A 25366-nucleotide genomic window follows, 5' to 3' on the forward strand; every position below is an offset into this window, starting at 1 on the left:
TCCTAAGGTGGAAAACTTGTGTTGTTTAAAAAGCAGATTTTCTTCTTTGCCTTTGCATGACTGATTGCCATAACTCACTGTTACGATGCTTTCAGTCAGGTGCAGATTGTGTCCATTGAAAAGTAAACTTTTGCTTTTTATATTGCAACAAACTTGTAACATCAAGGCATCCAAAATGCTAAGAATTATCGCATAAATAATTCTTATTTCTAGGTTATGAAGAAATAATTATTTGTCTGGTAAGCATTTTTATAAACACATTTGTTTTATATTTAGAAAAATCCTAAATGTGTGGTGACTGCTTTATAGTGAACTTTCATATAATATCAACTAGTTGTGAGATAACATTCTGGTAGTTCTGTTAATAAAACAAAATTTCAGAATTAAAGAAATTTTCTATGCAAGGTTTATTTCTCAGATAAACAGTAGGACTTTGTAGTTTTCTTTCCACTAAGTGAAAAAGAACTGTGTTTTTAAACTGTAGGAGAATTTAATAAATCAGCAAGGGTATTTTAGCTAATAGAATATAAAATCAACAGAAGAATCTGATTAGTCTATTGAAGGCTCTTTTGAAATTCTATCAAAATAATCTTTATTCAGAGAAATACAGGAGCAGGATTAGCGACGGAGTAAAAGCGGAGATGGGCATTTTTCCCGGTAATTGTGCTGTTTTTATTACTTTTGTAAATATTACTTTTACTGGCTGTGTTTTTATAACTTATCCATATGCATGATGGAAAATTTTTACTTTGTAGCCATGTTTTCCCATGTAGTAGTATTGATTCCTAGAGAACTTCATGTTCAGATATGTTCTGTGGAAGCATGTAATAGAATAAGCATCACACATTATAAGGTTTTTTGTGGTAACCATAATTACAAAATGGCAAAATGTTTCCTCTGTATTCGTTGTTGTATTTTTCTACAGTGAGATGTGATCTTGCCAAAGCCACCAGATCTTGGTATCCAGGCCCCTCCTGTCAGTGGGTTGATTGTCTGCACTTGCATTGCCCAGTAGCCAATAGCCTACAGCTTTTGCCCCACACCCTTATTTTCAGATTCTGGATCATTCTTGTTTATAGCTGAAATACATATAACCTAAGTCCAAAGAGGTGATTAATTTGGGGTATTTGAAAATCACTGTAGCTAAATGGAGCATGATTAGTCCTGCTGTGAAGTATCCTTTAATCTTAAAAATATCAACTCAAAAATGTTTGACATTTTGTCTTATAAAATTTAAATAATTTATAATAAAAACTGTGAAGTTTATTAGGCATGAAATTGATCGGAAGGGAAAGAAAAATTCTGGAAAATGCTGGATGTGTTTTATAGAAAAGTATATTTAAACAAGGGATCCTCAACCCTGACTACAGATAAGAATCACTTGGGGAGCCTCTGATACCGGACACCTTCCTCTCATTCAGATGACAACTGGTAGTTTTTAAAAAGCTTTCCAGGTGATTCTAATCTGAAACCTGGCTGCAAGGTGTTTTAAACTAACTTGCCTCTGATGATGATGTGATGGCATCATGTTGTATCACGTGAAAATCTAGCTGGATTCAGTGTTATGCTTTTATATCATTACCTGGTATACAACGGGAATTCTGGATCCCACTTCTAAGGATTCTTACTCATTAAGTCAAAGGTGATGGTAGGCCTTTAAAATCTGGTTGTAAAAAGAAATACCACAGGTGATTCTTATGCAAGTATCCAAGAATCACACTTCAAAAAATATTCTAGACTCTAAAGAGGCCTGGCTTTGCCATATGCTAATTTTTTACCTTTAACAGGTCAATTTCTCTGAGCCTCAGTTCCCTTGTTTATAAATGAAGACAGAAGATAAATACCTACCTCACAAAATTGTCAAATAGGTATCAGATGAAAACTCATATGAAAGCTCTTTGAAAATTTTAAAGTGTTATGAACTGTAAGGGATTAAGATTATTGAGGATTTAAGAGATTTGTTTGAGGGCTACCATAGTACATTCCTTGACATGTGTTTAATTCATGTGTACTTTTTCCTCTCCTTCTTTAAAACAAAAAGCACCAAGAAATTAGGTGTTGACAGAAGCTTTTATCAGGCACAGAAGTCAGTTTTCTGATAATAATAATTTGTGTATCATGTTTTTTCTTTCAAAGTATGTATTTCTTAATATTTATTATTAATTCTTCTTAAGATATAGTTGAATATTTGGCTCAAATGCTTTACTTTTTCCTCCATCTTCATCGTCTTTTCCCTTGAAACTGGAGTTAATACTCAAAACAAGTAGAGTCTGAATTCCCTCACGTCTGACAGTTAGTAACCCTTTACTCTGAAAGCCAAACTTATAACAACTCATTTATAAATAAATCAGTAATTCTTGAGGCTTTTGTCTGAGGATTTCCCCTGAGAACAGCATGAGAGACCAAAACAAACATTCAGACAAAAAAAATAAGTTACTATAGAAGGTACCAGTTTCAGCTCAAAGATGTTGTCATCCATCGCCATCTGCATTATATTATCAATTGCCAAAATGTTAATTGGGGGCTCCCCTGGTGGCGCAGTGGTTGAGAGTCCGCCTGCTGATGCAGGGGATGCGGGTTCGTGCCCCAGTCCGGGAAGGTCCCACATGCCGCGGAGCGGCTAGGCCCGTGAGCCATGGCCACTGAGCCTGCGCGTCCAGAGCCTGTGTTCCGCAACAGGAGAGGCCACAGCAGTGAGAGGCCCGCGTACCGCAAAAAAAAAAAAAAAAAAAAAAAAAGTTAATTGGTTTTTTTGTGGGCCAAGTATAGACAGTTAAGTGAACATCATTATGAAAATCTTAACTTTGTGCTTCTTGATTTTTATATATTCATTTGTATCTTCTCTACTAAACTGTTGATGTATTTGTAAAGGATATATTGGCCTCTCGGTTACTTTCAGTATCTTAGTTTTGCTCCACAAAATTTACTTAATATTGTTAATGCATTGTTTTAAATAACCGTATTTAGTTTGGGTTGTGTTATTTATCAAACTAGCGCTCCAAATTAAGATTTTTTTTCTTTAAAGAAACAGTTGAAGAACTATAACAAAACAACAATTTCAAGTCTCAACTAGCTTAATCCAACATAAGCAAGTCCTGACAGCTTTCCTACCATATGTTTAATTTGTGTTGTGATTGGCATATGATAATGTTTAGTATTTTATTTGTTCAGTTGACAACTGAGAAAATAATAGTTCTCTCTAAAATGTTAATATATAACTGAAAGGTTTTCGAGGAGTACTCTGATTTCAGCAATATTGTATTGAATTTTTTCAGTGATTAAAGCAAACAATTCAAGACAATATTAAGCTCGAAACAGTAGTTTCAAAGAACAACTGATTAGTAACTCAACAACTAGCAGAGGGCATAGTACATAGTAGGTTTTCAATAAATATTTAAATGAATGAATAACTCATGTTATGCAACTCACTTTTACTCTTGCAGTGAAGTCTCACTTCAAAGAAATTTGAAGAGTCTAAATTTAAACTTAAGTGAAATGAAGTCTCTGCTTTACCAGAATAATCTGCGGCAGTTAGTAATATGTGAATTGCACCAAATAAAGTGTATTTCTCCTAGAGTAACAGTCCATATTGCTATTTTAATTAAAGAAATATGTATACAAACTTGTACCAACACTTTATATTAATTTTAAAAGGTGATGAGCTATTCTTAGAGGTATTTAGGTTCTTGTTGGTTTTATGTGAAGTTAGATCTTTGTGTAGTGGTTGGGTAAATGAATATTCAAGTAAACCTTGATTAATGATGATTTTCTAAAAGCTGTTTCTTAGAGCAGATTTATGAAAATTCTGAGAATCTCTTCAAATTAGAAAAATTTACTACATTTTAACCTACCTCATTAGTTTCTTTGTGATAATAGCGGGCAGTAACTGAAGTTGTAACTGTATTGGTTTAGGCTATATCCCCATGAAATAAAAGGAACTACTTAAAGTTTTTTGATAAAGTAGTGGATCATTGGCTTGAGCTTAGAAAGCATTAATATACCAAAATTTCACTATGATGATATTTATATTGCTTTTGACATGCCAAAGGTATATTTACATATTATCATACTTGGAATCAAAAGACCCATAATTATGATGTAAACTAGACAGCTCATTTAATTTCTCTTGGTCTCAGTTTCTTTGATGTAAAATAAGGATAAGGTAATTTGGGGCCCCGAAACCTACCTCACTGGACATTGTGAGGATCAAATGAGATAACAGGAATTACAGTGCTCTTTAACCTGTAAGTTCCTCTACTGATAGTATTTGTTTTTGTTAGAATTTTGGGGTTACAGAAAGCAAGGATAATGGTCTTCAGTGGTATTTAGCAGTAACAACAGAATAGGCAATTAGACCAGTATTCATTTGGTATAACCTTTAAGTCAGCAATCCAATTAATCCTTTAAAAATGAGGTTCTTTTTCAAGAGTGGCTATGCCCTTAGATTGTATTGGTTCTTTATTATATGTTATACCAGAATATGTTTTCAAATTGTATATGGCTGAATTTGTAGGTCACTTTCATCAGAAATTTGGGGATCTCCGTTATGTTTTCTTTGATACAGAATGATATAACTACATTAGCTTGGTTTCAATGAAATTTATAAGAAAAATATAAAGAGAAGTATAAGCCTTATTTTTCTTTCTTTGAGGACTTTCATGTGCCCAGTTCTTTCCAATTAAGAACAATTTTTAAAATGTGATTACTGTAACTGGTTGGTTTTCATCGTAGCAAAACTTTACATTTTAAGTGATAATATTATCTTGTTTGTATATTTGCATATATAATTTTTAAACCTGCATAAAGTAAGGATTTCTCCATTCTTTTCCACACATAAGCACGCAAAAGAGCATTTTTATAGAACCTAGGTTTACAAAGGAACTCATGATTCTTTTAAACTTCTTTTATGCCTTTTTTACAACTGATTAAAATAAGAAAAAATGTTTACATTTAATTCAGCTATGTTTCTTGGTAGCTGTATGATTTTATACATTATTCTTATATCATTTTAATCTATTTTATATGAAAAAAGTATGTTGACATCTCTTAATATTTTAGTTCTCTTCCCTTCTTTTTTGTTCCAATTATATGAGTTTTGAGAAAGGAGTAGGAAGACTAAGCAACCTTTACCTTCCATCTGACTATAATTAGTCTCCTGGGTTTTTTTCTAATGTAAATTCTATATTTCTTTAACAGCCAAATTGATATCGGGTTATAATTTTCTCTCAGGATCCAAAGTATTCTGAGAAAGAAAATGTTAAGGTCTATCCAGAACCAGCCATCATTGCAGACATTCCAATTTGGTTGATTTATAAAGATTTAATATAATAAGTTAATAAGCATCTTTCTTATTCTGTGATCTCTAATTAGAAAGTAAAAATTTTGTTGCCATAAAGATAAAAGAAGGTAAATTTTCACCTATATTTTAGTCAAATCCCATACCAGTACAACATTATTCCTATAAGTGAGAGTCATTCAGTCTATTTAAATGTATTGAAGGTTGGTTTCCTTCAGAGTACTTTTTTTTTAATAATCACTTTTCTCAGAAAATCTATTATGTCCTTTCTTGGACATTTTCATTGGTATGATAGCATTGTTCATAATTTTTTTCTCATTTTATTGGCCACTGTCACCACTTTTCCCTGATCAAGAGAAACAAGTTTTTTACCTTGTAGTAATTCGGGTTTTGAAAATTCAGTGTTCCCTTATTTTGGTAATTACCATTCGCTAGTAACATTAGTATTTATAAGACAGTGCTATTTTTCAAGCTTGTTATTTTATCGTATTTCCTGAAGTAGGGTGAACTGCAACATTATTATTGTTGTTGTTGTTGTTGTTGTTGTTATTGCCCTGGGGTTTTTGTGATATAAGTCAGCTTGTTTGTATTGCTAACTTGCAAGTATTTCTTTACCTGTGTTGACATGCTTACTGACATAAAAGAAAAAACTTTAGAGCTTAATAATTTCCTTTTTCTAAATTGGCAGATTTTTTTAATGCTTAGTAAAAATGCATTATGTTATTTTTAAATACCACAAAACTTTGTGTGAGAAGACCTGATCTCTAGTCTTGCCTCTGTTTTCAATGAGCTGTGTAACTTTGGAATTTTACCTCTTGGGACCTCAGTTTTCTCATCTGTAAATGAAAGGAACAAGAGGATTAGATCAGGTAGTGTCTCAAATTCCACCTGTTTCTGATTTGGTTATCCCTTGACTATTTTTTAATCATTAGGCTTACTTTTATTCTTGTTATTCTTCCCATGAACTATATTTACTAGATCAGCCTGTACTGTTAATGCAAGTTATACTCAAATTAATAGGATTCAGATACGTTGCTAATTTTGTTTCCCATTCATGATTTTAAGTTATTTTATTTTATTTTATGTTTTTCGGCCACACTGCACGGCTTGTAGGATCTTAGTTCCTCGATCAGGGATTGAACCTGGGCCATGGCAGTGAAAGCACCAAGTCTTAACCACTGGACCGCCAGGAAATTCCTGATTTTAAGTGATTTTAAAGGAGGAAAATTATATTACAGATAATAAAAGTAAAAGAAAGGTTACAAATAATTGACATGACCTTTTTTTCTCCCAAGGGAAAAGTCTCCTAAAGAGCCAGCATAAGCACCTTAAAATCGACATACAGAAAAAAATAACATGTAAAATTCTGTGATCTTTGTTCTCTTAAATATGAATGTAGCTATTTAGGCTAAACTTTTAACCAAATGTATTCAAGGTAAAATTAGTAAACAAAGCAGTGATAGCACTGGCCCATATAGCTAATTAAAAAAGCTATTAGGTTTTACTGACATTAAAATGAGTATAAAATGTAAAAGGAATTTAAGAGGAATGGATTGAAATTTTTCTGTTCAATAATTATTCTTAAGCTGTATTCTTAGATTCATTGCATAAATATAGTTGCAAGATTGCCATGGGCAAGTGAATGTCCTGCTTTAAAATATTGTTAGAGATAAATGTGGTGTGTTATTTTTTATTTTTTTCTGGCTCTGAAGAAGATGTTTCTCTAAAGCCTCCTTCTGTAATAAAATGTGGAAATTCCATTAGTTCCATCTCTCAGCAGAGTTCTCTTGTAGATTTAATTACGTTCTCTGAGAACCAGGCCAAGGAGGTTCCTGTTACTTTTAAAGATCATTGTCTTTCTTCTAATTGTCTTCATTAGCTCATATCAATCTCTTGAACCCTTGGTCTATAGATTTATAGTCTAGGTATTGGGTTTGGTGTCTGATGGGTAGAGAAGAATAATGGAAAGTTGATATAGGAAGGTGTACTGGTTTCTGGTGTGATTTCTTTGGCTGTACTTGATTCCTTGTCTTTCACTGGATCAGACAACTCTCCTGACTTCCAGAAATTAAATTAGATGCCCAGCTTCTCTCATTCAGACATGCCTGTATTACAATGTTATTTTAACTGCCTGTTAAAAACAACCACTTTATTTTCAGTTCTCTGTCTCTTCATGTTTTGATATTACATTTGTTAAGCTTGAGTCTGAGGTCTAAACATTTCATTGAGTATTTTCTGGGTTTTGATAATGGGATATTCTATAAGATAAAACAGATAATCCTAGGGTGATTTAATTTATATTTATCCATCCACTATTCTTCTATTTTTCTACCTACTTATCCCCTCCCCCAGTTTTGAAAAGGAAGTTTATGTCTTCCTTTTCTCCCTCCCTTAGTCCTGCCTCAGATAATTTTTCTTTGAACTACTCTTGTTGGCAGGAAGATTTAATATGAAATAATTCTATATTTCTGAGACAAGATCAACACAGTAGTGCTTTACACTGAGCTGAGGTGTTTGTGTACTTGAAAATATTATGTTTTTTTATATGTGAACTTGAAATTATTTTTTTAATCATGAAAAGGACTCTAATTTGAAAATATTAGTCTGGAAATTCTTGTCATCAGGTGCTATTTTTACCTTAGCTTGTGAATTATCATAGTAAATCTGAGTTCTTTATCATTCATCTTTTTTTATTCATCTTTTTAAAAAGTTAATTTCTCTAAAATTATCCCATTTCACAGATCTTTAATACCAACTTCAAACAACTTTTCTGCTTTTATTTTCAGAAATGCCAAATTCTGTTTACAAGAGTTTTATTTTTTCATTGCAGTTTAAACGTATTGTATATGTGAAGGAGTGATGCAGTTTAGAAATTTACTTTGGCATGATAAAGACAGCAACACCACAGTCCCTTACTCCCAGTCCCAAAAAGAAAAGTTCATTTGACATGCAAAAGCTATTAAATTGTCTTATTTTTATTTGAAAGAGCTATGGAAACTTTCTTCTAATTTAAACTTTTTAAATTAGGAAAATACCAACTTTGCTATATTTTAATCTGTTAATGAATTGGGGATATTATTTATGTGAGTATATACGTCTACAATTTATTATAGTTAATAGTTATTTCGCTTTCTGTAATATACGATACCTGAAGCTCACATTTATTTAATGTGAGCTTTTTTTTTTGAGACTTTTTTTTGCTTTGTCTTATTTTCTTAATGTTGTACAGTATTGTATAGGTTAGGTTATCACAGTCATCTCAGCAGAAAACTCTTCCATAGATGGACTGTTCTTTCTGAGAATCAGCCCAAGGAGATTCATATCATGTGGTCATAGTTGGATAATATTATTCTGAGCTATGTGAAGTTGCTGGTTTTGTTGACCAAATGTTAACAATTTCATAATATATATTCAACAAACAACCAAACAAAGATCCTTTAGAACAGATGTAAAGACTTCCCATTTCAACTCTTTTAATCAACCTGCCAGGCTTTATGAAAGAGACTCAAACTACAGATAACCGTAGGTCTATCAAGAAAATTCTGCTTTGTTTTGCTTTTAAATTGCCCAGTTTTCAAAGGTGTTTAATCAAAATGACTTCGGTGGGCTTCCCTGGTGGCGCGGTGGTTGAGAGTCCGCCTGACGATGCAGGGGACACAGGTTCGTGCCCCGGTCCGGGAAGATCCCACATGCCGCGGAGCGGCTGGGCCCGTGAGCCATGGCCGCTGAGCCTGCGCGTCCGGAGCCTGTGCTCCGCAACGGGAGAGGCCACAACAGTGAGAGGCCCACGTACCGCAAAATAACAAAAAAAAAAAAAACCCAAAAAACAATGACTTCGGTAATTGAAGCAAATATCTTTCGGGAATACGTAAGTTACATACGCCTTTCATTAAATCTGTGTGTAGTTTTTAAGCTTTCATTATTGAAACATTGTCATACATCTAAATATCATTTAGAGGCAAAATAACTCCCCTCCCCACCCAATATCTAATATGGACTCAAATTTTGCCAGCTACAGAATTGTGTCTTCTTGATAGGCGTTCTAAAATAATGAATACTGTTATGTTATGTAGTCAACAAATTTGCCTTAAAGTGCCATTTAAAGATTTTCTTTATGCATATGTTTCAGGTTGTAAGAATTAAAATATGAGTATAAAAAAGCATATAAAATTAAGAAGCTCCTACACAGGAAATCCCCAATTTTAAATAGAGCTATGTTCTAAAAGGTTGCAGATTGCGTTGTTCCAAAGTCATACTACATCTCCTCATATAAATAATATTTTTGTAAGTAATAAGGGTAACAGATAGCCAACAAGAGCTGACCTAGTGCACTCCAGTATTAATCTAGGGGTCTTGGTTTGGAATAAAGTGTTAGTGACTATAGCCCTTTCACCTTTCACTAACAACAAATACATTGTTGTTAGCACAGATTACTATCAGTTAGTAGAATATTAAGCTTTAAAAGTGGAAATAATTTAGTGTTGGTGGAACTATTTTGAGACAAGGGATATCATTTAAATGACCTAACTTGGGAATCTGCTCCTCTTGCCCTGAACCCATGTGATGACTAAAAGTGCTGTATATTTTCAGTGACCTTGAAGAAAGGAGCTAGTCATTTCTTTTTTATGCGTCATATGAAGTCGGGGCCTTACTGATCTCACGTTTTTCAGTTCAAAGGCTTTGTCTAGAACATCCTAGATATCCTTCACCCACGCTCTTCTAAGGCTGTGTTTCAGGCTCTGTCTGCCCTTCCTTCAGGTAGGCCTGCGTTCCAGCTCTGCTCCTTGATATTAAATTTACAGATGGACACTGTCCATTCTTGTTTTTAAAAAGTCTTGCCTCATTTTACTGTTATCAACAATGACCACCACCTTCTCTTTTTTTCAAGAGATACAAAGGTAGAAAGGATATTTTTTTCATTATTTTCAAAAACTATTATTCTTAAACAGGTGGCACTTAGCAATTTTGTTTTCAAACTCTAATCTGAATTAAGTTGATGAGGTGATTCTAAAATTGATTCTAAAATTTTAATCTTGCTTTATCATATAAACATCTAGTTAGAAACTTTATGCTCATAAAGACTTGTATTTTGTGGCATTAGTTCTTCATGTTTCTTTTTTATGTATTTAAAATCGTTCATTCATTTCCAGATGAGTGGAGAAGTTACTGTTGAGCTCTGTATAGGACAAGTGTGCTTGATTAGAGCATGAAATGTACTTTCACATTAGCTGGGTGTGCTTTGCACTCTGCTCTTGTAGATTTATTTTGTTTACAGTAGACTGATGTCAGTTTTTGTAAATGTTTTTACTTAGCACTTTAACTGTGAGTGTATAAACTGATTTTAAATGTAGTGGTTGTATATTTTGGTTATAAATTGGAAATTTGTAATAAAATTAAATGATTTGTTCTGTATTTTGTCATTAGTACCTGACTGAGTATAGTTTTCTACCTCATCTTCTAGACTCTATTTAACATATTACACTGCTATTTTTATTTTTTTTATTATATCACCAAATTTACTTAAGAAAAATAGATTTGAACACTATTTTTCCTCCAGTTGACACCTTTGAGAGATGTTGCTGTTCAGTGTGGCACACAATAAGGAAACATTTTGATGACGGGGCATTATATTGAAATACCCTCGCATACCTCCACCTCCATGTATAAAAATACTCCTTTGGAATTAATGCTGCTGTCGCCTCTTGAATTTAGATTCAATTGTCAGTAAACCTAAATTAAATGTAGCCACAGTCTTTAAAATGATCGCATAAAAAAGAGAAGTAGTTAAAGCTCTCAGAAACGTGATACGTTACAATTATAGATATGTGTAATCAGGCTCTACGAAATGTAATACTATTTTAAACATTACATTTAAACTAAATAGCAGTTGCATTTTGCCATCAAAATTAATAATGGTGCTTCACATCCAAAGTAGGTGTGGAGGTTTGATTATTTCTCATTTGAGAACAACGTAAATGCCTTCTTGCCTCTACTTTTCCATCTCATGGATTCTCAGGGGTTCAGAGGTCATGTGGTAGCCCCCTTCTCACTTATGGAACCAGCTTTGAAAAGGCTCCAAATTAAAAATAATCCTTGGCAGCTTTGTTCCAGTCCTAGTACAGAAGAGTCAGGTTATCTCACCAAATTTTTCAGTCCTCTGATAAAATCTGCAGATGCTTCTTAATTTGCCTCTTTGCTAAGAAAGATGAGAGAGGAAAATTCTCATCCATCACAACTATAGGTAACAGTGAACTATGGAAAGCACTAAAGTTTAAAGCAACGTATCATCATTTGGTCTCACTGCCGATGTTTAAATGAGGTCAGTAAATCTTTCACACTAGCAAATTATAAGTTGAAATTTTTCCTAAAAGATTGAAGGTAGCCACAATTCTCCCAGGCACAGATAGAATGGCTTTTCCTTCCTGCAAATTGGGGGAGAAGAGATAATTACTTTATTATCCTACAGTGGGAACAGCCATACTTGATTCTGTGCATTCCCTGGCCTAGTATCCACGCATTTGGGGGTACAGTTAGCTCTGAAAAGTTCTACACAGAGTAGGTAGATCAGTGAAGGTATTACATAGTAGTGACCTTCTAAGCCTGGATATGAAACAGCTTCATTATATAGGCATTTCAAAATACCTATGCAGCAAGAGGAAAATAGACTTTTCAACCAAGTATCAGTTGAAAGAGATCTGAATGCACTGACTCAATTATTGCCTAGTGTTCCAGAAAGGTGCCTGCCACCAACGTGCTGGAAGGCACCAAAATTTAGTGTGAATGTAAATAAGGAGCTCAACATACGGGGATAGGGAAAGCAATACTGAAACACAATTTGCTGGTCTCTACTCCTTTATGGCTAAATATTAATTGAGCAAGGAATTAAGACCAGAAAAGAAGTGAACCTCAAGTACTGCTCCTTTCAGTTTCCATTTTGAAAAGCTCAAGTTTTATAAGTGTTATTGATGATTTCCAGAAATGTGATTTATTTTTTAAGAATTCTGTATTTACAGGTGCTTGGTTCTTCATGAATGCAGTGTTCTATTTACAGTCCAAATCATTTACAGCCATTACATAGTTGTTGGGTATTTTAAAATAAATGGTTATCTATTTCTTAACTGCCTCTCGAATTAGAAACTGTAATTACATGAGTCTCAACGGCTGGCTCTTTATGTTTTATTAATTATTTTTGTTGGTCTCCATCACAGATGGAATTTTTCACTGGTAATTCCTCCTAAATCCATTCATATGGAATTCAGAGCAGTGAAAATAAATTTCACACCGTAGAGTAGGGAATGATAACGGTAAAAAGGAACAGGAGGAATCTGGGGACAGCCAGCAGGACCAGTTCAGTTCTCAACTGGTGTTGGGTTTTGCAAAGGTTGGCTCATTATAACCTGTACAACATAGGCCTTTACGATCTTCATGTCTTCCAGCTTCATTTTTGTCAGTGAGAGATCTGCCAGAAAAGAACTAGCGCTGACTGCCCAGTTCCACTCCTTCTGCTTGCATGTAGCCACCTCTTCATGTGGTACAGTGTGTCTGTGCCGTGGACCACAGGGTTGAGTCCTTGCTCGTGGAATGGCGCAGACGGAGCTGAGATTCATACCCAGAATTGGGTGCTGGCTCAGGAATATCCAGAGTCTCTATGTTGCTCTTTACCTCTATCATGTTGATTGGTGGTGCCACGCAATAGACCGGAAGCTGATGCCGATTCCCCAGGTCATCATAGCCCTCTGTAAGCGCACCATGTGGTAACGTTATGTTCGCACCATCAGTGATTGCCTGTGCCAGGTCATGATCGTTGCTTTCAAAAGCATGTGCTGCAGCCTTCAAGGCATCCCAAATCTCTTTACAGCCTTCAAAAGCTGATGCAGTATCTCAAAATTCATCTCTCTTGCTGAGCAGTTGTCCATCTGTCATGGGATAATCGCTTTTCCATTTGGGTTTCTCCTTTTTCAAAGGCTGCTCACCACCTAAAGCAACTCAGTCCCAGGGCCGCCCGCCCGGCAGGCCTGGCCCCCCTGCCGCCCTCGCCTCTGGCTCGGCCCCGCCAGACCAGGGCTGGCCCATCCCGGGCGGGTCGCAACTCCCGCTTCACCCCCTCGCAGCCCAGCACACCGGTGTCCAGGCGAGTCCAGCCCCGTTGCAGCCTGTCCGCCAGGCCCCATCGGTCCCCGCCCCTAAGCTGCTGTTTTTAAATTAGGTGTCATATTTTATGTTCTTCTAATTACTAATTTTTTCATTCATAATAACAGGATCCACACTAATCTAGAATATAGAAATATATAAACACACCATTCTGTATTATAGCTCTTTCACACTTGTTGATATAGATGAGTCCCATCTCTGTTCATTATTATATCTCAATATATACCGCCACTAGGCACATAATAGGGGAAAAAATGAATACATTAAAGTATCAATTTCCCAATAGAAAATCCTACCCACATAAGCAAATCAGTTGATTTTTTTTTTTTTTCACACACAGGACAGCAGATCAGGATTTAAACTGCTATTAGAGGTTTTTTTGCCTAGATTGTACAGTGTTTAGTTGGAGGGGACCTTAGAAATCATAAGGTCCAACTTCCAACCCAGTACAAAAATCCTTCAGAACCATCTTTTATAAGCCTCGGCTTGAATGAAGCTTACTACTCTGTAAGGCCTTCCATGTCATTTTGAAGTCTGCCAACAACCAAAATGATCAAGGAAATTAACGCTCCCCAAAAGTCTTCCTAAAGGAACTGCTGACATCTTCATTTTAGCCCTGTGAGATCCATGTCAGACTTACAGAAGCTAATAAGTTTGTATTGCTTAAGCCCCTAAATTTAGGGTAATTTGTTAGAGCAGCAATAGAAGACTAATATATTCAGCCTCACACTTGCACATCTGCAAAGTGTAAGCAATGAACAAGTGAGTAATGGAAAATGGCCCAAGGAGTCCATTAGGGACCAGAAACGTTTCAGGGAGTTGGCCAGTTGCCATGGAACAGACTGCTGAGGTGGCTGGGATAGGTTGGAGGTACTGAGATTATTTCATAAGAGCAATCAGTCCCTGGTGGCCTTCTTCCAATTTTATTCTTCATTTTTTTTCACCATTATTTTCCAGTTTTCTTTTTATTCCCATTTTTCCTTTTATCCTCTCTTCCAGCCTACTTTCCTCCTCCTCTTTTAAACACTGCTCTTCATTTTTCTCTGCTAATCAAGCATATGTTTTTATCAGCCCCACACCCCCACCAGCGTACCCACCCATTTGTCAGAAGGAGATAAGGAGCAGAACATGAGAGGAGCCTTGGGAGAATGTCGAGATTTTCAAGTGTGCCAAGAATTAAAAAGGTAAGGAACATAGCTTTACCACCTGGTCTCTGGGTACTCCAGAGCACCACATGCATTCACAAAAGAGGGTTATATACAAATCTATTTATTTAAAAAAAGAAATCAACACAAAACTGAGCAGGTGGGTTTCCCTGGTGGCTTAGTGGTTGAGAGTCCGCCTGCCGATGCAGGGGACACGGGTTCGTGCCCCGGTCCGGGAAGATCCCACATGCCGCGGAGCGGCTGGGCCCGTGAGCCATGGCCGCTGAGCCTGCGCGTCCGGAGCCTGTGCTCCGCAACAGGAGAGGCCACAACAGTGAGAGGCCCGCGTACCGAAAAAAAAAAAAAAAAAGCAGGCACTCTAAAGTATTTTGAAAATAACAAAAAGTTTTTGCTAAGGTACTGATTAGTCACTATCTTCTATTTTGCTGCCGAAAAATTATGTTGAGCCCTTTTCACTATCTCTGAGCGCAAAACTAAAGGCCCTAAGGGGCTAATGGAAGGTCTTCATCAACTTCAAATAATATTACGTGAGCTACTGAACAATAATAAATACAATAGAAGCATTTAAACGCTTCACATGAAGTGAGTCAATGAAGCATATACAGTTTTATTTTAAAAAATTTTTGGCACCGGATTTTATAGAAAAGTGTTTGCTGAATATGGGGACTAGATCCATGACTAATATCTATATGCAAGCTTCCGGTTTCCCACAAGTCCTGGTGGCTGCAAGGGCAGACGAAGCGACATTGTTCTCTGGCAACAGATTGGGCTTTGGTTGAGCCAGTTTAAGGGAACAGTTGGTAAGAATCCTGAGGACGGGGTAATACCTGTGCCCTTAGCCATCAATATAGTAGATTTCAAATGAACCCTTACCACAAAGCAAGGAGAGATTCCCTTAATGATAAGCATTTCTAAAAATTCCAAAGATTATGTGGGCCATGTGGCTGCCAGAAATTGGTTTGTTTCTGGAGCCATTGCTGCAGCACTAAAATTGGTCAGCAAATTCAGAGGAGAACAAACTACACCTTTAATCCAGAAGTCCTTTTCTTCCTCTCTTTTGTCCTATCCATTGGTAGGAGTTCTTTGGCAGAGACATGGCATATTTAACTATAAACTTGTTTTAGCTGTCACAGTTTTAGTTGTTTTTCCAGAGCCGAGGGTTATATTCATATTGTTTTTCTTGTCTGTTGATGAAAGTAATTTTAGAAAATGATCTTTCAAGTCTCTGTGACCATTCACTAGCATGAATTCATTCATTCATTTATTCAGTAAACACTCATTTGTCTACCTACTCCTTACCAGGTAGTGAGTAAGACCCTAGGAATACAAAGAAGGAAATGTCATGATTTATACTCGTGTAAAGTTCACGTGCTAGTAAGGAGATAAGCTTTTCAACACATGAGGACCGTAATACTGATGTGTTCAAAATGTTATTTGAGCACAGATGTGGAAGAAGTTACTTCTGCCAAGAAGACTGGGCGTTCAGAGAACTTTCATAGAGTATGAAAGATCCAATCGATAGGAATTTATTAATCACCTATTAATTGCTGAGGTTATGGCAGGGAACAAAACAGGCAGTTCTGTTTTAGTTCTCTAATCAAAATTTTGAATCTAAAGGGAGGAGGCAGACAATAATAAGTAAAGACGTTAACAGATTAATTTCAGATAGTAATAAGTGTTACAAGACTAAGACTGTCCTGGAGGGAGAGGCTTAAAGGTCTTGGTAAAGAATATGGATTTTGTCCAAAGTGCAAAAGAGTGCCATTGAAGCATTTTAATTAAGTGATTAACACGACCTAATTTTCCTTTTTAAAAAATTATTCTGGTAGCTCTATGAAGATGGATTATGAAAATCAAGAATGCACACAGGGAAACCAATAAAAAAGCAATTGCATGAGTACAGGTTAGAGATAATAATGACTAGCACTCAGATGGTAGTTGTAGAGATGGACAGAAAAAGGAAGATTCAGGATGTCTTAAACATTGGATGTGATAGTTGAGGAAAAGGGGACGATGAAAGATAACTCTTGGTTCTTTGGCTATAGCAGTGAGGTGGAGTAGGGGCCACTTCCTAAGGTGGAGAAAACTGGAGGAAGAATAGATGCTGACGGGAAAAAATCAAGAGCTCTGTTTTGGACAGGTTAGGTTTAAAGTGACTATTAGTTATCCAAGTGAAGATGCCAAGTAAACAGTTGGATATAAGTCTAGAGCTCAGGTTGAGATTTTGGCCTGAGATAGAAATGTGAGCATCATCAAGATATAGGTAGGATTTAAAGCCATCACTTTATATGAGATCACCTTGGAGAAGACTGGATAGAGAGGAGAAGTTGTGTAGAAGACAAAAGGTCAGGAAAGGAGACTGAGAAGGAGAAGCCGGTGAGATAAATATCCAGGGAACCTGTTAGAGAAGCCAGGAGAGAAGTGTTTTATAAAGGAGATGATGACTGAGGAAGATCATTTGACTTGACAACGTGGAGGTTATTGAAAAGAACAACTTAAATAGAGTGGGAGGGGGGCCAGCATGGAGTGGATTGGAGAGAAAATGGGGAACTTACATTTCCAGCAGCTGGAAGATTCGGTACTTTCAATGACCCTCCCAATGTAAGCAGTTAAAATGCTGGATTATATATAAAAATCACCTTTGTGTTTGTATTGCTGAACTGCCATGATCTTACCAACAAAAGTCAAGAACAAAGTGAAAGCAAGAAGCATTGGCGATAAAGCAGCACCAATACCAGCTTCTGCTCTAAGAGTTTTTTTGCTGAGCCCTGGAGACAGCACCATATTTGGGGGATAAGAGATTAACCCTAAGGTCAACATCAGTTGGAGAATGTAATAGATCTCTGCATAAAGCTGGGACTTCAGTGGGTTATACCTTCAATGTAAAGGAGAAGGAAGAAAAGAAAGTCACCCAGAACAGGACATCAAAGAAATTTGAATTCAAATTTAGCATTGGTTGGCAGGAGTGTGGTGGAATTTCCCCCTGAGAATGTGTAAAGGCCCTCATGCACATTTTTTGGTCCAAATGTACACTGTGTGTGATCTGAACCTTAAGCCAAGAATATAACTCAAAGGGTTCTGGATTGCTTGCTACTTCAGGCAGTTGTCAGAAGCAAATGAAGAGGAAAGCAATTTTAATTTAGGTGCCAAGGAATTTCCACAGAGAAATTTCCAAGGGAAAGGAGCAGGTCATAGTCAAAACTAGCAAAACATACAAAAAAGAACAAGACATCACAAGTGACAGCCTATTCTCCAAAGGATTAAGATGTTAGAGTCAACACACAATATAAAATAACAATTTAACATGTTTAAAGAAATTAAAGAAGGTATTGGGTATATAACACAATACTATGAAAACTAGGCAGATTTGAAAAAAGAGACCTAGTTGAATTTCCAGATATGGATGATTTAATCATCAAAATTAGAAACAACAGATTAAGCACAACTGATGAAAGACTACTGAACTGAAATATATGTGGTGATGTTTTTTAACTTTATTTTTTATTTTTAAAATTATTATTTTTAGCCGCGCCGTGTGGCATGCGGGATCTTAGTTCCCTGCCCAGGGATGGAACCCGTGCCCCCTGCATTGGAAGCACAGAGTCTTAACCACTGGACCGCTAGGGAAGCCCTGTGGTGATTTTTAAATGTCCAGAATTCTTTGATATTCTTCCTTTCAAGAGGTGGAGTTTAATTCTCCTTTCCTTAAGTATAGATCGGACTTAGTGATATGCTTCTAACAAATTGAATAAAGCAGAAGTGGAGGTGTCTGATTTGGGGACTGGGTCATAAAAGACACTGTGCCTTCCTGCTGCTGCTTTCCCTCTCTTAGATCCCTGGCTTGGGGAAGCCAGCTGGTCTGTCAGGAGAACACTCAGGCAGCCTGCTGAGAGGCCCCTGTGGGGAGGAACAGAGGCCTCCTGAATGAGCTGTCTCGGACGCAGCTTGCCAGCCCTAGTCCTGCCCTCGTTTTTTCTTTTTTTAACATCTTTATTGGAGTATAATTGCTTTACGATGGTGTGTTAGTTTCTGCTTTATAACAAAGTGAATCAGTTATATGTATACATATGTTCCCATATCTCTTCCCTCTTGCGTCTCCCTTCCACCCTCCTTATCCCACCCCTCTAGGTGGTCACAAAGCACCGAGCTGATCTCCCTGTGCTCTGCAGCTGCTTCCCACTAGCTATCTATTTTACGTTTGGTAGTGTATATATGTCCATGCCACTCTCTCACTTTGTCACAGCTTACCTTTCCCCCTCCCCATATCCTCAAGTCCATGCTCTAGTAGGTCTGTGTCTTTATTCCTGTCTTACCCCTAGGTACTTCATGACCTTTTTTTTTTTTTTTCTTAAATTCCATATATATGTGTTAGCATACGGTATTTGTTTTTCTCTTTCTGACTTACTTCACTCTGTATGACAGACTCTAGGTCTATCCACCTCATTACAAATAGCTCAGTTTCGTTTCTTTTTATGGCTGAGTAATATTCCATTGTGTATATGTGCCACATCTTCTTTATCCATTCATCTGTCCGTGGGCCCTTAGGTTGCTTCCGTGTCCTGGCTATTGTAAATAGAGCTGCAATGAACATTTTGGTGCATGACTCTTTTTGAATTATGGTTTTCTCAGGGTATATGCCCAGTAGTGTTGGTGGGAATGTAAATTGATACAGCCACTATGGAGAACAGTATGGAGGTTCCTTAAAAAACTACAAATAGAACTGCTCTCATTTGATTACAGCCCCAGGGGCAGTTTGACTGCTACCTTGTGAGAGACCCTGAGTGAAAACCACCCAACTAAGTCACTCCTGGATTCCTGACCCCCAGAAACTGTGTGAAGTAATAAATGTTTGTTGCTTTAAGCTGCTAGGTTTTGGGCTAATTTGTCATGCAGCAATAAATAATACAAGATTAATTTGAAGAAATTACCCTAAAGGCAGCACAGAGGAAGAAAGAGATAGAAAATATGAAATGAGATTAATCAACATTCCAGAAAGAATAATGGGAACAAAGAAATATTTGAAGTGTTAATTGCTAGGAAATTTCTAGAATTGTTGAAAGACAATAATCACTAGGTCCATGGAGCCCAGCGAATCCTAAAATGAATACTTTTTTTTTTCTTTTTTAACAGCACTTATACATCTCATAGGAAAACTGATGAATACCAAAGGGGAAAAAAGTCTTAAAGCAGCCGGAGAGGGGAAAGATCAATTTCAAAGGACTGGCGATTACACTGAAAGCTGATTTCTCTATAGCAATAATGGAAGTCAGAAGCCAGGAATATATCTTAATTTACTGAGAGCAAAATAACTGTAAACCAAGAATTATCAACCAGCAAAACTATCTCTCAAGAATGAGGTTAAAGTAGAAGCTTCTGGGTTGGTGAACACATAGAGATTTGGGGAGAGTTGATCTTGGGTGGTCTCAGCCTGCGGCAGCTTGAAGCAAAATTCCCCTGCCAGAGACTGAAGTCAGGCCGTGGCAGTGAGAGCTCTGAATCCTAGCAGACCACGAGGGCCAGTAGCCAGTGACAAGGCCCTGGCCTGTCGTCTTTTTAGAAATGAAATTCCACAAAGAGACGGAAAGTAGTGAAACAAGTGTTATTAGGAGGAAAAAGAGTATGTGTGAACAGACTCACGTGGGCGGGCTCAGAGAGAGAGTCGCGCCCTCGTGATAGCTTGAATCACTTATATGGGGCATTTTTTCCGGGTTTCCTCTGGCCAATCATCTTGCTTTGCCTGGCTCTGAGCCCACATTTGGTACATCTCAGGGTCCTCCCATGTGTGCACGTGCATCTCTGAGCCAAGATGGATTCTAGTGCAGAGGCCTATGGGTAGGTTGACATCACCTACTATGGGGTGGCGCCCCCGCCCTTTTTGACCCCCAAGTAACCTTTCTGCGCATGTGTAGTCAGGAGGTTCTCCTTGACCTCGAGAATGAGAAATACGTGGTCTCTTGATCTCTTATCTGGGCAGGGCTCAGCTCCTCCTCGCTCTTATTGTCTTCATCTTGGAGTATCTGTCCACAAGGGACAGGCTCCAACTGCTCAGTCTGGGGCCCATCTATCTCCTGCTTCAGAGTGGCGTGCTTGGAGGAGCATGGAAACTCTGCACTGTCTCCCCATACTTTGCCCTGTGCATCTCTTCCATCTGGCTGCTCCTGAGTTATATCTTTTATTAAAAGCCAGGAATCTAGGGCTTCCCTGGTGGCGCAGTGGTTGAGAGTCCGCCTGCCGATACAGGGGACACAGGTTCGTGCCCCGGTCTGGGAAGATCCCATATGCCGCGGAGCGGCTGGGCCCGTGAGCCATGGCGATTGAGCCTGCGCGTCCCGAGCCTGTGCTCCGCAGCGGGAGAGGCCACAACAGTGAGAGGCCTGCGTACCGCAAAAAAAAAAAAAAAAAAAAAAAAAGCCAGGAATCTAGAGGCTACATATGAAGATGGGGGGCATCAAATAATGGAAGGAGACACTTGATTTGCATTTCTCTGATGATTAGTGATGTTGAGTATCTTTTCATGTACCTGTTGGCCATTTGAATATCTTCTTTGGAAATATGTCAGTTCAGATCCCAGACCAACCAGCACTATAGGATGTGCTCTGCCGCTGCCCAGGTTCTCTGGCCAGGTTTCCCGGATGGGCAGGAACTGAGGCTGTGTATTTGCTTTCCTGCTGAAGTGAGGCGGTAGAATGAGCTGGTGGGGGCCCTTGACTGGAGACTCAAATCAGGCAGAACTGCCAAACAACGGTATTCCCTGGCCAGACAGGACCACAAGCAGAGCCACTGGCTGGGATCTCTGCACCGGCGCACGGCAAGTAGTAATGCGGTCTGTGGAGGTCTGAGCGCTGGCTGCTGCTAGCCTGGCGCTCTGTCTCCAATGGTGGAGCCCAGCCGGTTCCCCAAGTGATCTCTTTGAGGGGAGACCTGAATGCGCCTCCCTGGAAGTGCGTTCCGCGATACTGGGAAAGCTGGGTGTCCACTTTGGGTTCTCTTTTTCCCACTGGAGCAAACTGTAGGCGAGGGGCCCTCTTCAGGAAGTGCTGTGCCGCCCTGGGGGAGGGGCAACGTGGTCAGAGAATAGCCACTCCTCTTGACTTCTAATGTGGTCCTTCTCAGTCTCTGTGGTCCAGGGGGGTGCTTCAGCGTCACCTCTACTTTCTGGGATTTTTCTCAGTGGTGTCTTGTCTATGGACGGATACTAATTGATCTTCTTGTGAGGGAGACTGAAGTGGATTGAGGCATGTCTCCATCTTTTTTTTTTTTTTTTTTTTTTGCGGTACGCGGGCCTCTCGCTGTTGCGGCCTCTCCCGTTGCGGAGCACAGGCTCCGGATGCGCAGGCTCAGCGGCCATGGCTCACGGGCCCAGCTGCTCCGCGGCATGTGGGATCTTCCCGGACCGGGGCACGAACCCGTGTCCTCTGCATCGGCAGGCGGACTCTCAACCACTGCGCCACCAGGGAAGCCCCATGTCTCCATCTTGATGATGTTATTTTGGGGAGGATGCTGCCACAGGCCCAGCTGGGGCACAGGTGGCAAGCTCTTGCTGGCCCAGAAAGCTAGGTTGGAGATGGCAGGATCTGCTAGTATTGGAGGGTCTAGTGTGGAGGCGGGGGTGGCGATGGCTGTGGCTCACTGAGGGGACGAGGACACTGGGGACGGTAGTTCTGGGGAGTACTCATTGGTGCGAGCCCTCCTGGAGCCCGCCATTTTCTCACCAAGACCTGGCCCTACCCAACAGCCTGTAGCCCCTCAGAGATTTAGAGACAGTAGGTCTGAGGTAGGGCCCAGGAATCTGAATCTAGAAGCACATATGATTCCGATGCCTGTGGCCTGAGGACCACACTTTGAAAAACACTCCCCCGCATCATGGCTTTTTTTTTTTTTTTTTTTGCGATACGCGGGCCTCTCACTGCTGCGGCCTCTCCCGTTGCGGAGCACAGGCTCCGGACGCGCAGGCTCAGCAGCCATGGCTCACGGGCCCAGCCGCCCCGTGGCATGTGGGATCTTCCTGGACCGGGGCACGAACCCGTGTCCCCTGCATGAGCAGGCGGACTCTCAACCACTGCGCCACCAGGGAAGCCCCATCATGGATTCTTGAATCCCTTAGGCAACAAGTAAATCCTCTTTATCACCGAAGGACAAATAAGCAGGGGATGGTGAGTTCTGAATACTTCCTGAGATTTTCCCCTTCCCTTTGTCCCCGAATTCCTCTCTCTGTGCCGTGACGTGGGTATGTGTGAAGTAGGCAGACACCTGCCAGCCAGCCTAGTGGGCGCAGTACAGCTCCCGGGGGTGACAGGGCACTTCTGAGTCAGCTGTCCTAACGAGCTTGCTTGTTGACTGACTGGAAGGGAGGAGCTCATTATTCACGTTTGGCCCAGAGCCTCCTCTTGTAGGATTGCAAATGAATGGAGGCCATATGGCTCCCACCACGTTCACCCCCATGGAAAAAAGTGGAACGATCATCAAAGCAACACTTTAGTTCACCCTTCTCATTGAAAAGGGTCAGATTAGCTGGAAGGAAGCTCATGAGGCTGTTTGGCACAGACTTTTCACACTTGATCTATTCCTTTCTTCTTCCATCCATTACCCCTGCCCAGCCCACCTTGATCCCTTGAATAGGGACATTGTCTGCTCCAAGTCATCCAAAACAAAGCCTCTGTTCTTTTGAGCAATTCCTGCCTCCAGCCCCCCTAGATACTTCGGAAATATAACCCCTAAGAAAACAACATGAGCTTAAGAATATCATGTCAGTATCCCTCTTCCTGTAAAAGGGCTGGCCTAATCCAGAAACTTCATTTCTTATATTATCCCTGCTTCAAACCCCCTACAGTACCTTTTTCTTAGAGCTCTTTATCTCTTGGTAGAACTCTAGAATAAAAACCCTAGAGCCAAAAACATCTATTTGGAGTTAAAAATTAAGTTGGAAGACAAGGTGGAATTTGTGGCTTTCTGGGTCAGCCCCAGCCAACACTCCAAGGAAAGGGAAGAGGCCTGGGGCAAAGGTCAGCTTTAGACACTTCAGGTTGATGGTTTCAACACAGACAGCCACCTTCTTTAACCATGAGCCCACTCTATACAGAAGTGCAAAGGGAGGCTCCTCCCCCACCCCAGAAAAGGGAGGTTCCCTTCATTCCTGCCCCCATTTCTGTAGCCCACGGGTGCTGGAAGGGAGGGAAGCCTCAGCTCATCTTTCTGCAGGCTTTGCTCCTGCTGCCCATCCATGGCATCCAGGACTCCTACTGGCCCCTGGACAGCTTCTGAGCTGACCTTGTATTGAGTCAAAAATGCCTGTTACACCTATGTGAGTCCCTTCATTGGGTCTTGAGAGGTGAATAATTTGCTAAGATGACACTGCTCAGGAGGGTGGATCCCTTTTGATGTTACTCTAGAATGACTCCTATCAATAAGTTTGGGGGTTTTTTCTCTTATATTTTTTATTTTTATTATATTTTTAATTTATTTTTTACATCTTTATTGGAGTATAATTGCTTTACAATGGTGTGTTAGTTTCTGCTTTATAACAAAGTGAATCAGTTATACATATACATATGTTCCCATATCTCTTCCCTCTTGCATCTCCCTCCCTCCCACCCTCCCTATCCCACCTCTCCAGGCGGTCACAGCACCGAGCTGATCTCCCTGTGCTATGCGGCTGCTTCCCACCAGTTATCTATTTTACGTTTGGTAGTGTATATATGTCCATGCCTCTCTCTCACTTTGTCCCAGCTTACCCTTCCCCCTCCCCATATCCTCAAGTCCATTCTCTAGTAGGTCTGTGTCTTTATTCCTGTCTTACCCCTAGGTTCTTCATGACCATTTTTTTCCCCTTAAATTCCATATATATGTGCTAGCATATGGTATTTGTCTTTCTCTTTCTGACTTACTTCACTCTGTATGACACACTCTAGGTCCATCCACCTCATTACAAATAGCTCAATTTCGTTTCTTTTTATGGCTGAGTAATATTCCATTGTGTATATGTGCCACGACCACGGTGCTCCCTTTTAACGTGGGGCATAAGTTTAGATGAGAGAGAAGATAGGATGGGGAGGAGAATGCTCATCTTCCTTTCTTTCCTTGAGGCTCTTTCTACCCATGTCTCCATCTTTCTGCCTTGCTGGATCTTTCTCTTTGCTTTTGCTACTCTGTGGCCCTGTTTAAACCAGGAGTTGGTTTTTTTTTTTTTGGCTGCACCACTCGGCTTGCGAGATCTTAATTCCCCGACCAGGGATTGCACCCGGCCACGGCAGTGAAAGCCCAGAATCCTAACCACTAGTTCACCAGGGAACTTCCTTAAACCAGGAGTTCTTAACCTATGGTTCATAGATCCCTTGAATATACAAGAATAAGTCTATTGTATGGGAAAAGGCCCATAGTTTTTCATATTGTCAAAGTGGACTGTAATGAGAAGAAACTTAAGAATGATTATTCTAGACTTTTTCTCCCTTTTCCTTTCTCTGACCCTCTTGCTGCCCCCTTAGAATTCTGACTATTGTACTGTTAACACCCTTCCTCCCTGGCCAGTGTTTCTCCTGTCCCTTCTCTCATGCCTTCTCTCTTTCTCCATCTATCTTTGGTTTATTGCCCCATGCCATCTTTTTTTTTTTCTGAAAATTGGCCATAATATAAAAGTGAATACTAATAATTGTCACATATTGAACAGTGTTCAGTAAATAAAGGTTTAGTTTCCCTAGTTATTTTCCTAATTTTAAAAGCCACTGAGTTGGATCTTTCATATTTTTCTCTAAGAAAC

The 25366-nt window shown here is 39.3% G+C and overlaps 1 pseudogene across 1 annotated transcript in view; it reads right to left on the reverse strand.

Annotated features, from left to right (window-relative positions):
* Positions 1-12645: 12645 nt before the first annotated feature.
* Positions 12646-25366, reverse strand: part of LOC309963844 (ubiquitin domain-containing protein 2-like) — a 40591-nt pseudogene continuing 27870 nt past the window's right edge. Inside the window, exon 2 of the transcript in view lies at positions 12646-13281. The product of the transcript in view is annotated as a ubiquitin domain-containing protein 2-like (transcript). The remainder of the gene's footprint in view (positions 13282-25366) is intronic.

This window comes from Leucopleurus acutus, assembly GCF_964270905.1.
Source record: "Leucopleurus acutus genome assembly, chromosome: 7".
Taxonomy (NCBI): domain Eukaryota; kingdom Metazoa; phylum Chordata; class Mammalia; order Artiodactyla; family Delphinidae; genus Leucopleurus; species Leucopleurus acutus.